Here is a 17,768-nt window from a genome sequence, read left to right as displayed (position 1 = left end):
CTTGGCCAGGTCGCAGTTGTAAATTAGAACTTTTTCTCAACTAGCCTACCTGGTTAAATAAAGGTGAAGTAAAAATAAATGATAGTGGCAGCATCATGCTGTGGGGATGTTTTTCATAGGCAGGGACTGGGAGACTAGTCAGGATCGAGGGAAAGATGAACAGAGCAAAGTACAGACAGATCCTTGATGAAAACCAGCTCCAGAGTGCTCAAGACCTTAGGCTGGGGTGAAGGTTCACCTTCCAACAGGACAACGACCCTAAGCACACAGCCAAGACAACACAGGATTGGCTTCAGGACAAGTCTCTGAATATCCTTGAGTGGCCCAGCCAGAGCCCGGACTTAAATGGGAACCCGATCTAACATCTCTGGAGAGACCTGAAAATAGCTGTGCAGCAACGCTCCCCATCCAACCTGACAGAGCTTGAGAGGATCTGCAGAGAATAATGGGAGAAACTCCCCAAATACAGGTGTGCCAAGCGTGTAGCGTTGTACCCAAGAAGACACGAGACTCTAATCGCTGCCAAAGGTGTTTCAACAAAGTACGAGTAAAGGGTCTGATTACTTTCCAAATGCACTGTATATTTGGATGTATTTGGAAACCCAAAATGCAATCTGACACTTACAGAAAATGAAAGCAATTCATAGCTATTTCATTGAGTGTCATTAGGTCCTCTAACAGCCATCTTCACTGAGAGAAGTCAAACACACGTACAGGTATGTCAATTGAATTACAAGAAGGGGTTCATTTGGGTGGGAGCGTATGTCTAGATTAGGGACATGACGGTTATAGTTTAGTATAAATATTTATGATGATGAATGATCCTCAATGAGCCAACATCTATTGGAGGTAGTTCTACCACCCTAAAAAAAACATGTTCATCTTGTGTAATAGCCACAATCACAAAAGCAAAACTCAAGACAAGGAGTTTTTCTATCTTAGAATAGTGCATTATTCTCATACAATATATTCACAACATTTTTCTATTTGCTGCTCTTGCTATTTCCCCTCAAAAAGGATGAGGTTTCACTGAAAAACATGATAGACACTTCTTGCCGGGTTCTCACAGTTGGGGGAGGCTGGCAAATCCTGTGTTACGTAACAGGATGTATATCTCCCCCTCAGTGGAATGGATCTGACCCTAAGCATGGGAAACACTTACCCCTAAAGCCCCCATTGCCACTGTAATTCTGTAAGGATATCATGAATGGTGTGAGAGAGCAATTGAATAACAGCCTTTCTTTACACCAAACTCCTTCACTTCCACTATAACACCTTGACAAGGAGAATCCCTCTGTGTAATGGGTTGTACAGAGACACCATGACTGGAGGGTGCACTACAATTGCTTATTACCTGGTGCATGAGGCAGTTGGGATGGCATGGGAATAGGCAAATCTCCACATACACACATCTTCCCCTGTCTCCCCCAATGGCAAACACACGCACGCGCACGCGCACGCGCACACACACACACACACACACACACACACACACACACACACACACACACACACACACACACACACACACACACACACACACACACACACACACACACACACACACGCACGCACGCACGCACACACACACACACACACGCTCTCTATCTTGGCTGATGGCGAGCCAAGGTGTAAAATAGTGACCTTGTAGCAGTCGTGAGGACAAAGATTCAGCAGTAGGCAGGCAGGTAGAGGTGTAAATGGTGGTTGAATTTATTTACACAGTGCTGGTGATGATTTGGTGATGATACATTTACAATTCAATTGATTATATATACAAAGTTCTAGACTTCAAACGGACTATTCTAAATAAAAAGCTTATTATATGCCAAAATCTGTACTAACCATTCAAGTCACAGGTGGGGTCTACCTTGCCAGAAAGTTCCGACCCTACCATTACGCTTGTTTACTCTGAGCTGCACTGGAGTTGGAACTCAATTACATTTTAGTCATTTAGCAGAGTCTCTTATCCAGTGCGACTTTCATACTTTCAATCATGGTTACCTTAAGACACGGTGGAGCCGGCACGAGATCGGATCGAAAAACGTACCTCAATGCAGGTATTCTAAATTTGACCTTCATCCACACTGCACCATTGAGAAGATTGAAATACTGCTAGTTTTCTTGGAAAACTGCCCTTTTGTCCTCATGCTAGCTAGCATTAGCCACAGCAGCCATTCTGGAATGGCAATTTCACACATCATTGGACAAGGTGGAAAAACCAGACATGTGCTCCAAGTAAAAAACAATGAAACAATTGACATAAAACTGGTAAATAGAGTTAAATAAACCAAAGCTTCTTTATAACAAGTGTTGCGCAGTTTCTGAGCTCTTCAAACAACTTCTAGAATGAGAAATGTAGGCTATGCATGTAATAATATATTTAGGTAATGACTGAACATAAATTAGGCTACAATAACCAAACATTATCGAGTGCTGGGGAAATGCGGGGATTAGCGATAACTTCAATACTGAGTATATATTTAACAGGGAATTGATAGACGTTGACAAACAAAGTGCACACAATTGACACAATGAATCAATGAATGTGCACAAATAGGCGGGAGTCAGTGGAGACTCCCGCCAACCCCGACAGTCAGGGTTGTAAAACAAACCTGTTTTCTTTGTCTACCTACGCAGCACTTTGCACAGTGTCTATCAGATGGCGGTTCTTTATCAAGGTGTGACTAACATTGGCTGAACACTAATGAAACACAAAGCACTTTAACACAAGAATATGGGAGGGTTCCATGTAAAAGTTAGGGGTGCTTAGTGTCTTCAATGTCCTACCAAGCAACAACTGAACTTAAAGGTAATATTTTCATTTATCTGGAAAATTGTGTATTGTTGGCCATTACTTTCTTTGGCCATTATTTACCAACATTTATAATCATAAAGAAATACAAAATCCATTCATAAGTAAAATACAATAAAATCAAAATCCTTATCCTACCCAATCAGACAATAGGATATTGTAGAGTTGCATGGCTGTTTGATGCAATGTAACCTAACATAGCAGACGTAGAAGAAACGCATGAGCAAAGTTCTCACATCCGGTTTTCATCGGCAAAGGAAGATAGTTTGAAGGTACCGATGTCCCTAAAAACTGGATGATTGTGGTTGTTGGCAAATCCGCTAAAGGTAGATGCAATGACACCACTACCAGTAAATTATCAGGGTGTTGGGAGGTAGGGATAGGATTAGTGGTAATTGCCAACTGTGACGGGGTGGGTCCTCTGTAAGCAAATTATTGAGATGGGGAGTGATTACTGGATTTACCAAAAGGGAAGCAAAAATTATCTGGGAGAGAAAAAAGGAAAATGGTTCCTTAGCTACTAGTATTTGCCAGTTGATCCATATTGCAGAAAAATTATACACAAAAATAAACAAAAAGTGTACAAAATTAAACCTAGAAAGCATATCAGATTTGACAATGTTTAGGAAAACAATTCAATCAAAATTGAAGAAATGGAACAAATAAGGTGTGGAGTACCTGTAGCTTGAACGAAATGCCCCCTGGATAGATTTTTAATTTTCATTATAATACCAGTATGTAAAAGCATGTGTGCATCCACTATCAAATATTATTTTGCAATTTTGTTAGATACAATGCCTTGGAAAACTGGTAAATCCATTTGATTGACACTCTGTTGTCATATTTCTCACTTTATCCATACTTTATCATATTCGTCACTTCATCCCTACCTATATGTGCAGTACCAGTCAAAAGTTTGGACACATCTACTTATTCAAGGGTTTTCTTTATTTTGACTATTTTCTACATTGTAGAATAATAGTGAAGACATCCAAACTATGAAATAACACATATGGAATCGTGTAGTAACCAAAAAAGTGTTAAACAAATCAAAATATAATTTATGTTTGAGATTCTTCAAAGTAGCCACCGTTTGCCTTGATGACATCTTTGCACACTCTTGGCATTCTCTCAACCAGCTTCATGAGGTAGTCACCTGGAATGCATTTCAATTAACAGGTGTGCCTTGTTAAAAGTTAATTTGGAATTTCTTTCCTTCTTAATGCATTTGAGCCAATCAATTGTGTTGTGACAAGGTAGGGGTGGTATACAGAAGATAGCCCTATTTGGTAAAAGATCAAGTCCATATTATGGTAAGAACAGCTCAAATAAGCAAAGAGAAACAACAGTCCATCATTACTTTAAGACATGAAGGTCAGTCAATGAGGAAAATGTCAAGAACATTGAAAGTTTCTTAAAGTGCAGTCTCAAAAACCATCAAGCGCTATGATGAAACTTGCTCTCATGAGACCTGCCACAGGAAAGGAAGACCCAGAGTTACCTCCACTGCAGAGGACAAGTACATTAGAGTGACCAGCCTCAGAAATTGCAGCCAAAATAAATGCTTTACAGAATTCAAGTAACAGATACATCTCAGCATCAACTGTTTAGAAGAGACTGCGTGAATCAGGCATTCATGGTCGAATTGCTGCAAAGAAACCACTACTTAAGGACACTAATAATAAGAAGAGACTTGCTTGGGCCAAGAAATATGAGCAATGGACATTAGACCGGTGGAAATCTGTCCTTAGGTCTGATGAGTGTGTGGTGTGTGGTTCCAACCGTGAAGCATGAGGTGTGATGGTGTGGGGGTGCTTTGCTGGTGACACTGTCAGTGATTTATTTAGAATTCAAGGCACACTTAAACAGCATGGCTACCACAGCATTCTGCAGCGATACGCCATCCCATCTGGTTTGCGCTTAGTGGGACTATCATTTGTTTTTCAACAGGACAATGACCCAAAACACACCTCCAGGCTGTGCAAGGGCTATTTGACTAAGGAGAGTGATTGAGTGCTGCATCAGATGACTTGGCCTCCACAATCACCCGACCTCAACCGAATTGAGATGATTTGGGATGAGTTGGACTGCAGTGAAGGAAAAGCAGCCAACAACTCCTTCAAGACTGGTGGAAAAGCATTCCAGGTGAAGCTGATTGAGAGAATGCCAAGGGTATGCAAAGCTTTCATCAAGGCAAATGGTGGCTACTTTGAAGAATCTCAACTATATATTATGTTTTGATTTGTTTAACACTTTTTGGTTACTACATGTATCCATGTGATGTTATTTCATTGTTTTGATGTCTTCACTATTATTCTACAATGTAGAAAATAGTAAAAATAAAGAAAAACCCTTGAACGAGTAGGTGTGTCCAAACTTTTGACTGGTACTGTACATATATACCTCAATTACCTCATACCCCTCGGTACTGGTACCCCTGTATATATCCAATTGATTGTTTCTCATTGTGTATTTATTCTATTATTTCTCTTTTTTCTCTCTGCATTGTTGGGAAGGGCTTTAATATTGAATGACGCCAAACTTGGAGGTGGCGTGCAAGTGGTATTCATATCCTTGAGTAGTATATTTTGTGGAGGTATTGTTGCAAGATTCAATCTAAAATGAGCAACTGTTGCCAAAGCACCAATCTCCCATGTAACCAGTGGTTGTTTACACACCTTATTACTCAGTTGGCATGGTACAGACCAAGACCTACATCGACTAACACTGAATTGCAACATATTGGCTTACACTATTTCATTTGTGCATGGGCAATTTCTTTCTCCTTTTCTTGGCCTCACGTGGACAACTGGTTGAAATGCATACATAAAAGGCTCGTGTTTTGGACCTAGCCATATGCATATCTCAAGTTTTCCCTCCAGTTCTACAGGCATCAGTGTGCAACAGGACCAGCACTAGATAAGGTCAGAGGTCATCACGTACTGCCTACCTACTTCTGCTAAACACCCGATTCTGCATGTTGCAAAACAGGCCTACATTTCATGCATTTGGTGACATATTAATTACTTTAAATAAACATTTTTATTTTCATTCTTAATTATCTATAAAGCATAAAATAATGATACAATTTGACAAAATGTTCTAGGCTATAAATGAAAAATACAATTTGTACCACTTTGACATTGAATGGAAAAACTCCTGCTCCAGTACTCCCACTATCTGGGTCAGCAGTCAGTGACGTCATCGGAGAACTGGGTTGCATAACAAAAATATCAGTATCAAAACCATTGTCATAATGTGTTGTACATCAGTTGTCAAACCTGAGTGTATATTGGGCTCCATGTCTTATAAGAGTTGAATATTAGAGGGCTGCCGGACACCCAGCTGGTCTGTGGAGACAACCCGCCCAAGGAGAGCCAGAGCCAGGGGTTCAACACAGCAGGAGGAGGTGGTAGACAGCAAGTCCCTGGCCTACAACAACCAGATACAGGAAGTGACATCAGAACCCAGTATAGGGGAAGGCCAACCGCAAAAGGACAAGGAGGCGGTCCTCCGAGGTAACCAGGAGACGTCTGCAGCACGGAGGAGGGGGGCCGAGAGAGAATGGAGGGCCAGGTATGTGTGGGGAATGGTAGGATTTTGTTCAATTCTATTATTTCTGTTCAAGTTTTTTGATAATAAGTAACAGGAGAGGCATAAACTGCCAGTTAATCATACAGTGCAAAACAGTTCATATGTGCTTCCGTGAACAAAGAAAAGAAAAGACGGTGTCCAACCAAAGTTATTTCTTATAGTTTAGGAAAAAATACTTTCTCTGGAGTTCCCACCTTTGTAGTTATAGTATCTATTGACACTTGCTGAATAGAATTTGGCACTCTGAGTCAGTTGAGCGATACAGTATACCACTAAAGCCTGATGAGTAAAATGAGATGCATATCTTATCCAACAATGCATGGTCTTGGCTTCCTGAAGGGTTAAATAGATAGAAGGCTTGGGTGACCCTATGTTATTACTGTAGCAGCCTGAGCCTTAGTGAATAGCAGAGTTGAAGGCTCACACATGAATAGGGCACGGAAGCTCCATTGTACTACACTAAACATACCTAAATTCAAGTGTGTGTATGCGTGCATGTACTTTACGAGTGTATGCATGTGTGTGTGTGTTTAGGTGTGTGTGCATGCGCATGTGTGCGAGTGTATACATGCTTGTGTGTGTGTGTGTGTTTTAATCCATATTTCTGGGTGTGGAAGGTGTGTGTTTGGAGGAGCGGTGCCTCAGTGGGAGCAGGAGGTCATCCCCCAGGGTGGTGTTGTTACTACCGTACCCAGAGAGGGAGAGGAGCCCAGGGGCCCGGGGCCCTTCTTTTTCTTTGAAGGAGTCCCTCCCCTATACCAATGATGTGACATTTTAAGACAATTCAACATACCTCTTGATTAAGTATTTAGAGTATTAACCTCCTATTGTGAGAGTAGAGGATGGCAACGGATCTACGACAAGACTGGAGGACTTTAAACTCAAGTGGTCCGAGACTAAATCTCCTATCACCTACTACAATTTCAAAGAAAGTAGCTGTACTATACAAGCTCATGTGGTTCACCCCTCAAAGGTATCAATACAGTGACAGTAACATTACATTTTATTCAGTCTTGATTATTTCTAAATAAGCACCAAATATAGATCTGGGTTCAGTGTTTGAAATGTTGTGTCTTTTGTGGAGGACAACAATAGGAAGGAGAACAGTTTTGAATGTGTCATCATGTTGTAGGTCAGCGTTTCCCAAGCTCAGTCCTTGAGACCTGGGGGTGCACATTTTGGTTTTTGCTCTAACACTACACAGCTGATTCAAATGATCAAAGCTTGATGTTTAGTTGATTAAATCAGCTGTTCAGTACTGGGTAAAAACCAAAACGTGTACCCCTTGGGGTCCTGAGGACCGAGTTAGGGAAACCCTGTTGTAGGTAAACAGCTTCTGTACCAGATCCCCAACAACAAGGTGCTGACCACTAACATCGTCCTCCTTAGCAACCTAAGGGAGTATGATTGCATCAGCAGCAAGGTCAACCACGGTCCAGGACTGAGGTGAGGCATCTGAGACAAAGAGGGTGCATAGGCCTCTCACAGTACAGTCAAAGATATAGATAGGTTTAATTTTCACAAATACATGTGCCACAATGGTGCACTTTGGCAGTTTACATTAAAGAAAACTGAATTTCAGTGCAGCTTACATAAAATAAAGACCATTAACATGATTAAAAGAGAGACCCATTAATAAAAACATTTCAATTTGAACACGTACCCCATCTAGTGTTCATTTAAAAACATAACTAATGATGGTATTGGCCTTTTTGTAGTGTTTCTTTATTTTTTTTGCAAAATATGGTTTAATATGATGCCTAGAAACTGCTTCTCCAAAATAAATCTCAGATCACGCTTGTAGGCGATGTCATGGGCCTTAGATAGCTAAGCTCGCGCAGAAACACGTCATTGGGTCTAATGGTTGTGTAGGCCATCAAATCAAGGCACTCCTTCGATATAAAGTATTTTTTTACAAAAATGAAAACGTGTCAGTTTGTCAATAATGGGTTGTGCCTTGAGAAATTGAGAAAATGAACAACTAAGGACACATTATTCACTTCTCTCATTGACACCCCAAACCCGGATCTGTCGAGTCTGCTTCATGAGGCAGCGTTCCCGGAAGTATTAGCCTGTAGTCACTGTTCTACATAAACTTATGAGTAAAAAAAAAAAAAAAGTACTTCCCTAGGGTATCGTCTTTCCTAGAACCGTTTTTAAATTTGAAAAAGTAGACTATCCCTTTAAATAAGACAGTTTAACTTCCTTTCATCTAACAGCTGCTTCTGTGCCTTGTAGGAGGTTGAAAATTGAGGAGTTTTCCCCCGCTACCTTCCACATGGGAGCGAGGGATGAGAGAGAGGTTTTCCTTGCCCAGCGGGAAGGTAGAAATTGGCCCAGGTCAAACATAACGCCTCCAGTTACACGATGACGCGCCAATAACAGCACACTACAATACAGAACTAGATTCTGTAGGGGGCTAGAGTTGAAAAAGGAACTTGTGCTTCATGGAAGAGACAATGAAAGCAAACTATGAAAACAAATCATTCGTAACTGACAGGTTTGAGTGACACAATAGTCGTCCTTGTGATTTTAATGTATTATTATTTATTGATTTTATGTTGGAAAGTTACGGTACATACTGTAGAGTACAGAACTTCAGTTCCCAGCAGGCTAGTGTGATAAAATCACAAGAGAAACCTGCTCTGTTGCCATAGAGACATGTTGGCAGAGGGCAGGTCTGAGACACAAAGAGAGCTACACAGGGAGAAGCCATGACACCCACAGTCCTTTGAAAAGTCCCCCTACCGCCTCGCCTCAGCAGGATTTCCACCATTATGTCTCTCCAAATTTCAAACCTGTTTATTTGGGGTTTTTTATTTAAAAAAATGTATTTAACCTTTATTTAACTAGGCAAGTCAGTTAAGAACAAATTCTTATTTACAATGACGGCCTACCAAAAAATATATATATAATAAAAATTAAAAACGTATAAATATAAGGCAAAACACACATCACGACAAGAGATACAACACTATATAAAGACAGACCTAAGACAACAACATAGCAAGGCAGCAACACATGACAACACAGCATGGTAGAAACACAACATGGTAGCAGCACAAACATGGTACAAACATTATTGGGCACAGACAACAGCATAAAGGGCAAGAAGGTAGAGACAACAATACATCACGGAAAGCAGTCTGTAAGAGTGTCCATGACTGAGTCTTTGAATGAAGAGATTGAGATAAAACTGTCCAGCTTGAGTGTTTGTTGCAGCTCGTTCCAGTCGCTAGCTGCAGCGAACTGAAAAGACCAGCGACCCAGGGATGTGTGTGCTTTCTTCAGTAAGAAGGTTTGTTGAAGAAGAAACCATGACACAGTCAGTTCTCCCACTTAACACCAATAGCACAAATAGACTTATGACTCAGCTGTCGTAGAAGAAGGATGCAGTATAATTTGCAATGTTCATCATCATGTTTCTTCATAAAAGTAGAAACATACATGCAGTTTATAGTAACTTTAATTCAAATTCAGTTACAAGGATGACAGTGATGCATCTGCATATTGTTATCAACTGAAACAGCATATCTCAAGACTACAGCATAATGACAACAATAAGGTAAAATATAACACGCAGTTATCACAAAGTAAACAAATCCAAAGATACTGTACCACCATCTGTGTGAGACCCCCATGTGATTGAGTGAGCCAGTGAGATATACTGCCTGGAGAACAACAGAACAGAGCTGCATTTGCCAGTGCTCTTCCCATTGCTTTGTGACATAAATAATTAATTATTATGACATATAGGTAATGTCGTCAGCATAGGTGCTATTACTAATTCATCAGTATAGGTAACATACAGTGGGGAGAACAAGTATTTGATACACTGCCGATTTTGCAGGTTTTCCTACTTACAAATCATGTTGAGGTCTGTCATTTTTATCATAGGTACACTTCAACTCTGAGAGATGAAATCTAAAACAGAAATCCAGAAAATCACATTGTATGATTTTTAAGTAATTCATTTGCATTTTATTGCATGACATAAGTATTTGATACATCAGAAAAGCAGAACTTAATATTTGGTACAGAAACCTTTGTTTGCAATTACAGAGATCATACGTTTCCTGTAGTTCTTGACCAGGTTTGCACACACTGCAGCAGGGATTTTGGCCCACTCCTCCATACAGACCTTCTCCAGATCCTTCAGGTTTCAGGGCTGTCGCTGGGCAATATGGACTTTCAGCTGTCTCCAAAGATTTTCTATTGGGTTCAGGTCTGAAAACTGGCTAGGCCACTCCAGGACCTTGAGATGCTTCTTACGGAACCACTCCTTAGTTGCCCTGGCTGTGTGTTTCGGGTCGTTGTCATGCTGGAAGACCCAGCCACGACCCATCTTCAATGCTCTTACTGAGGGAAGGAGGTTGTTGGCCAAGATCTCGCGATATATGGCCCCATCCATCCTCACCTCAATACGGTGCAGTCGTCCTGTCCCCTTTGCAGAAAAGCATCCCCAAAGAATAATGTTTCCACCTCCATGCTTCACGGTTGGGATGGTGTTCTTGGGGTTGTACTCATCCTTTTTCTTCCTCCAAACACAGCGAGTGGAGTTTAGACCAAAAAGCTCTATTTTTGTCTCATCAGACCACATGACCTTCTCCCATTCCTCCTCTGGATCATCCAGATGGTCATTGGCAAACTTCAGACGGGCCTGGACATGCGCTGGCTTGAGCAGGGGGACCTTGCGTGCGCTGCAGGATTTTAATCCATGACGGCGTAGTGTGTTACTAATGGTTTTCTTTGAGACTATGGTCCCAGCTCTCTTCAGGTCATTGACCAGGTCCTGCCGTGTAGTTCTGGGCTGATCCCTCACCTTCCTCATGATCATTGATGCCCCACGAGGTGAGATCTTGCATGGAGCCCCAGACCGAGGGTGATTGACCGTCATCTTGAACTTCTTCCATTTTCGAATAATTGTGCCAACAGTTGTTGTCACGTCCTGGCCAGTATAAGGGTTAATATTTATTGTAGTTTGGTCAGGACGTGGCAGAGGGTATTTGTTTTATGTTTTTGTTTTTTTCGTGTTCAACCGTTCGTTAATAAATGAAGAAAATGAACACCAACTCTGCTGCATATTGGTCCACCTTTTCAGACGACGATTTCGCTATATCGTCCTCCGACGAAGAAAGTCGTGACAGTTGTTGCCTTCTCACCAAGCTGATTGCCTATTGTCCTGCCATCCCAGCCTTGTGCAGGTCTACAATTTTATCCCTGATGTCCTTACACAGCTCTCTGGTCTTGGCCATTGTGGAGAGGTTGGAGTCTGTTTGATCGAGTGTGTGGACAGGTGTCTTTTATACAGGTAACGAGTTCAAACAGGTGCAGTTAATACAGGTAATGAGTGGAGAACAGGAGGTCTTCTTAAAGAAAAACTAACGGGTCTGTGAGAGCCGGAATTCTTATTGGTTGGTAGGTGATCAAATACTTATGTCATGCAATAAAATGCAAATTAATTACTTAAAAATCATACAATGTGATTTTCTGGATTTTTGTTTTAGATTCCGTCTCTCACAGTTGAAGGGCACCTATGATAAAAATTACAGCCCTCTACATGCTTTGTAAGTAGGAAAACCTGCAAAATCGGCAGTGTATCAAATACTTGTTCTCCCCACTGTATACAGTTGAAGTCTGAAGTTTACATACACCTTAGCCAAATACATTTAAACACATTTAAACTCAGTTTCTCAATTCCTGACATTTAATCCGAGTAAAAATTCCCTTTCTTAGGTCAGTTAGGATCACCACTTTATTTTAAGAATGTGAAATGTCAGAATAATAGTAGAGAGAATCATTTATTTCAGCTTTTATTTCTTTCACCACATTCCCAGTGGGTCAGAAGTTTACATACACTCAATTAGTATTTGGTAGCATTGCCTTTAAATTGTTTAACTTGGGTCAAACGTTTCGGGTAGCCTTCCACAAGCTTCCCAGAATAAGTTGGGTGAATTTTAGCCCATTCCTCATGACAGAGCTGGTATAAGTAACTGAGTCAGGTTTGTAGGCCTCCTTGCTCGCACTCACTTTTTCAGTTCTGCCCACACATTTTCTATAGGATTGAGGTCAGGGTTTTGTGATGGCCACTCCAATACCTTGACTTTGTTGTCCTTAAGCCATTTTGCCACAACTTTGGAAGTATGCTTGGGGTCATTGTCCATTTGGAAGACCCATTTGCGAACTTCCTGACTGATGTCTTGAGATGTTGCTTCAATATATCCACATAATGTTCCTGCCTCATGATGCCATCTATTTTGTGAAGTGCACCAGTCCCTCCTGCAGCAAAGCACCCCCACAACATGATGCGGCCATCCCCGTGCTTCCCGGTTGGGATGGTGTTCTTCGGCTTGCAAGCCTCTCCCTTTTTCATCCAAACATAACGATGGTCATTAAGGACAAACAGTTCTATTTTTGTTTCATCACACCAGAGGACATTTCTCCAAAAAGTACGATCTTTGTCCCCATGTGCAGTTGCAAACTGTAGTCTGGCTTTTTTATGGCAGTTTTGGAGCAGTGGCTTCTTCCTTGCTGAGCGGCCTTTCAGGTTATGTCGATATAGGACTCGTTTTACTGTAGATATAGATACTTTTGTACCTGTTTCCTCCAGCATCTTCACAAGGTCCTTTGCTGTTGTTCTGGGATTGATTTGCACTTTTCACACCAAAGTACGTACATCTTTAAGAGACAGGTGTCTCCTTCCTGAGTGGTATGATGGCTGCGTGGTCCCATGGTGTTTATACTTGCGTACTATTGTTTGTACAGATGAACATGGTACCTTCAGGCATTTGGAAATTGCTCCCAAGGATGAACCAGACTTGTGGAGGCCTACAATTTTTTTCCTGAGGTCTTGGCTGATTTCTTTTGATTTTCCCATGATGTCAAGCAAAGAGGCACTGAGTTGGAAGGTAGGCCTTGAAATACATCCACAGGTACACCTCCAATTGACTCAAAAAAGCATATCAGATGCTTCTAAAGCCATGACATCATTTTCTGGAATTTTCCAAGCTGTTTTAAAGGCACAGTCAACTTAGTGTATGTAAACTTCTGACCCACTGGAATTGTGATACAGTGAATTATAAGTGAAATAATCTGTCTGTTCACAATTGTTAGACAAGTTACTTGTGTCATGCACAAAGTAGATGTCCTAACCGACTTGCCAAAACTATAGTTTGTTAACAAGAACTTTGTGGAGTGGTTGAAAAGCGAGTTTTAATGACTCCAACCTAACTGTATGTAAACTTCCGACTTCAACTGTAACTACAATGGTTACTATTGAGATATTCTTATAAGATATTCAAAAACACACTCACACATCTGACTTATCTTGTTGCAGGCACGTGGAAATAATGTGATAACGTCAAAGAAAAAAGAAACCCACACACTGCTCTTGCGCATAATTTTTTTTATCCATTACATGAGATATTCTAAAAAGACCATTGCGTTGCTACTAGGTATGTGTGATGAGGAGATGAGCGTGTGGATTTGTAAACCCATGGGCCTTCAGTAGGGGCGGGCATCTTCCTCCTGAAGAACCAGATTGATATCTCAGCCTTTAGACTCAAGCTGCAGAACATCGCAGAGAGTCAATGCACCAGGAAGCTGCGTTTTCGCCTGCCCCCAGGCATGCATCGTGCATCAGTGGGTGAATACTAGGGCTGTGAACACTACTCTGTTAGGACATTCAGTACTTTGTCTGCCATAAGGAATTGCAGATGATATGATCATATCATAGAGATAGATAGATAGATAGGACATCTTTGTAGCTGAGCCATTATAGTGTCTGTGAAAGCATGGGCAGCGCCATTAAGGCGATCTCCAATTTGAAGTAGTCAATTTTCTTCTTCACGATTGGCTGATCCCTCCTGATGACCCATTTGGACATGACTCCAACAAGGTCACCAGGAGGGATCAGCCAATGAAGTTGGAAGTCCCACCTAGTTGACTACATTGAAGTGGTGGATGTCTTCAATGGCGATGTCCTCAATGGCCACTAGAGGTCTCTATCATTCTCTATGGATCATATACATTCGAAAATTCGTGTTTAATTCAATGTGGTTATACTGTAGTACTCCGCGGCAGCCACGCAGCTTGTATAAACCAAATTTAGAAAAGTGTTTGAAAATTCTCCATGAATTGTAAAGCTGCCAGTGTCAACCAGAATTGGATATGTTATTCCATTTCTTACCAACAGAGGGAATACAAGATCTGTTTTTAAAAGAGATGTACTGTAGATACAATGTGTTGGGCTTGTATTCAGAAAGATTCAGAGTATGTGTGCTGGTCTAGGATCAGTTTAGCTTATAGATCCAAATGAATAAGATTATATGGACTGGCTTGATCCTAGATCAGCCAAGTGGATTGTAATGTATAATAACTCATGTTTCCTCAGGTACGTCCAGAACACTCTGCTCCTGAAGGCAAGAAAGTTTGAAGTGTGCTTCTATTTCCTCATTGCCAGCGCCACACCCACACACCTGTTATTTCGCCATGGTTACTTGCACTTCCTGTGACCTTTATGACCCCAACTCCAACAACCTCTCTTCCCATTTGACCAATAAGATGAGTAGAAAAAAGATGCTTCTCTTGTTCGGCTTGCAAAATTATTTTGCATCCCTTGACCTGCAAGTTTAGTAATATAATCTGAGATTCACTATTTCAGAATCAGGTTGTCAACAGATGCATGAAAATAGACCAGAAACCAGGTCATAAAATAATGGTACCAGTCCACTTTCAACAACTCTCTCTCTCTCTGGCCCACTCTCTCTGCTGTTTCCCCACAGTACAAGCAGAAGAAAAACACTCTGTACAGTGTGTTGAAGGAGGAGACCGTCTGGTTCATGGACTGATTTAACACCTACCGTAATTTCCGGACTATTAAGCGCACCTGAATATAAACCACACCCACTGAATTAAATTTTTGTATTTTTTTTTTACATAAATAAGCCGCACATGTCTATAAGCCGCAGGTGCCTACCGGTACATTGAAACAAATGAACTTTACACAGGCTTTAACGAAACATGGCTTGTAACAAAAATAAATAGGCTTTAACGAAACACAGCTTGTAACAAAAATAAATAGGCTTTAACGAAACACGGCTTGTAACAAAAATAAATAGGCTTTAATGAAACACGGCTTGTAACAAAAATAAATAGGCTTTAACGGAACACGGCTTGTAACAAAAATAAATAGGCTTTATCGAAACACGGCTTGTAACAAAAAATGTAAAATTAGCAGTAAACAGTAGCCTACCAAGAAAGTCATTGGTCACTATCTTCCTCCTCCTGTGCACTGAAACCACTGAACCCACTCGGAGTTGAATAGCCTCAGAATTGCTTCATCCGATATTGGATCGTTTTCATTGTCGCTCTCGTCACTTTCATCCGGAGGCAAATCCCCCGCTGAGCCCTCTTCAACACACAGCAGTCCAGCCTTTCGAAACCCGTTGATGATAGTGGATTTTTTGACAATGCTCTACGCTGTCAGGACCCACTGTCAGACTTGACCATAAGTTGCTCTTCGCATGCGGCCCGTTTCAGTGAAGGATTTCTCCCCACTTGTTATCCAAGCCTCCCACTGAACACGGAGCGCCACCTTAAATGCACAATTTACACTGATGTCGAGTGGCTGCAAATACTTTGTTGTGCCCCCATGAATCAGGGTGACAAAATGACTACCGTAATCAGAATGATGGGAAGTTTGAGCGCGCTCGATTTAATCTAAACAGTAAACAAAAACGTTGTTTGACCTTAACCCGTTCGGCAATTTAATTGGTCTAATGAAAGCTTCATGCCGCCAAAAAACTGAGCACGTCACAGAATGTGTTCTTTTGGAAAAAAGCGGGAAAAATCCATATATTATCCATTGTTTAAGCCGCGAGGTTCAAAGCGTGGGAAAAAAGTTGCGGCTTATAGTCCGGAAATTACGGTACATCAATGACAAGCTCAGGGTTGACAAGGGTCTGCCTAGGGACTGGGTGCAGGGTACTTTGACCTGATTAGGTGACTTCATGATTGACGAGAACTTTAAGGCTAATTGGTTTTTAATATACTGTGTGTATGTGGGTTTCAATGTATTAGTGAGCGATTGGTGAATTTAACAGCTGAAGTACTTGCTGTGTTTTGGTCTGTCCTAATCTAGGTTTGGCTGTTGAAGATGAACTGTAACCCAGCCCACCACACCAACTGCAAGGTCCTGAAGGCAGTGATTCCCAATATTGTTGAGGAGACTTTGGGTGAGCACACACTACCTTAACCAGTTCTGTTGGATTATATGACCTAAATAAAGTCTCCTCAAATGCTGCTGATCTCAGAAATAAACTCATTTCGTAACTTTGTCTTCGTAATTCATGATAGCGAGATGATTTGTTGATGTGTCTCCAGTTCCCCTTTAATTTGTTAGTGTGTGGCTGCTCTCTGTTTTTCTGTTGGAGCGTTAGCCTGATGTGTAATACTGTAGCTACCACCCAGCTGTTGGTTATTCAGGCCTTACTGCCTTATGCCTTATCTCCTGCATGTCTGACTCTGGAGATCTTCAGCAAGTGTCACTGTGGGCTGAAGCTGCTGCCACTGGCCAGTAAAAGGAACTTTGTGTTACTGTATGATGAGGAGACTGCCCTTGTCCCTGCTCTCAGCCGCAGGAGCAAAACAGCAGTACACTGCCGAGCCCAGCGCCTAAATAGTGCCTCCACCACCAGCAGGACTCAGAAGGCCGAGTCTGTAGCATCAGTGTCTGGGGAGGTCATTGTGGAAACATAGCTTCTCCTACAGTCATGACGGCTGTCTTTGAATCCCTCACTGGCACTGACACCACTCAACCCCTGCCGCCGACCCTCCTGTCCCTGTCACTACACACAATGATCCATCCCTGCAGGCTGCTCCCAACCAACCCACAGGCCCAGCAGGCACCCCCAGAGCCCATCCCACCCCAAAACCCAGTACTCGGCCCCCCAAGCGAGACCGCACTCAGCTGGAGCTCCGGCTCAGCAATTTCTGGCAGTGGCTCCCAGGGGAACACGCAACACTGCAAGCCCCTAGACCTCCTGCAGGTGAAGAGCACCTTCATGTCCCTTTCCATCCCGGCTCTGAGCGAGGGCTCGCACCTCTCTGTGCGACGCCTGCCAGTCACCAAAGCCTGCCCCCCCCCACCCCGACCAGGCCCAACCCTTCTGCTACTCCCTAAGGCCCATCCAGTTCCGCCTGGCCCAGCCCGGCACCAGCTGCCCCGTGTGGACAGACAAACAGGAGAAGGAAGGGGGGCAGGGAGGAGAGGGGGGCCAGGAGCCAGGTGAAGACACACAGAGCTCAGCCAAGGAAAGATGAGAAAGAACACACGGAGCTGTGATATATTCACACTGAG

At 42.1% G+C, this 17,768-nt stretch overlaps 1 pseudogene; it reads left to right on the top strand.

The window, feature by feature from the left end:
* The first annotated feature begins 5,962 nt into the window (after positions 1-5,962).
* Positions 5,963-14,760, top strand: LOC106572280 (protein polyglycylase TTLL10-like; annotated as a pseudogene).
* Positions 14,761-17,768: the final 3,008 nt, after the last annotated feature.

This window comes from Salmo salar, chromosome ssa15, assembly GCF_905237065.1.
Source record: "Salmo salar chromosome ssa15, Ssal_v3.1, whole genome shotgun sequence".
Lineage (NCBI taxonomy): Eukaryota > Metazoa > Chordata > Actinopteri > Salmoniformes > Salmonidae > Salmo > Salmo salar.
This window is presented reverse-complemented; position numbering and strand designations above follow the sequence as displayed.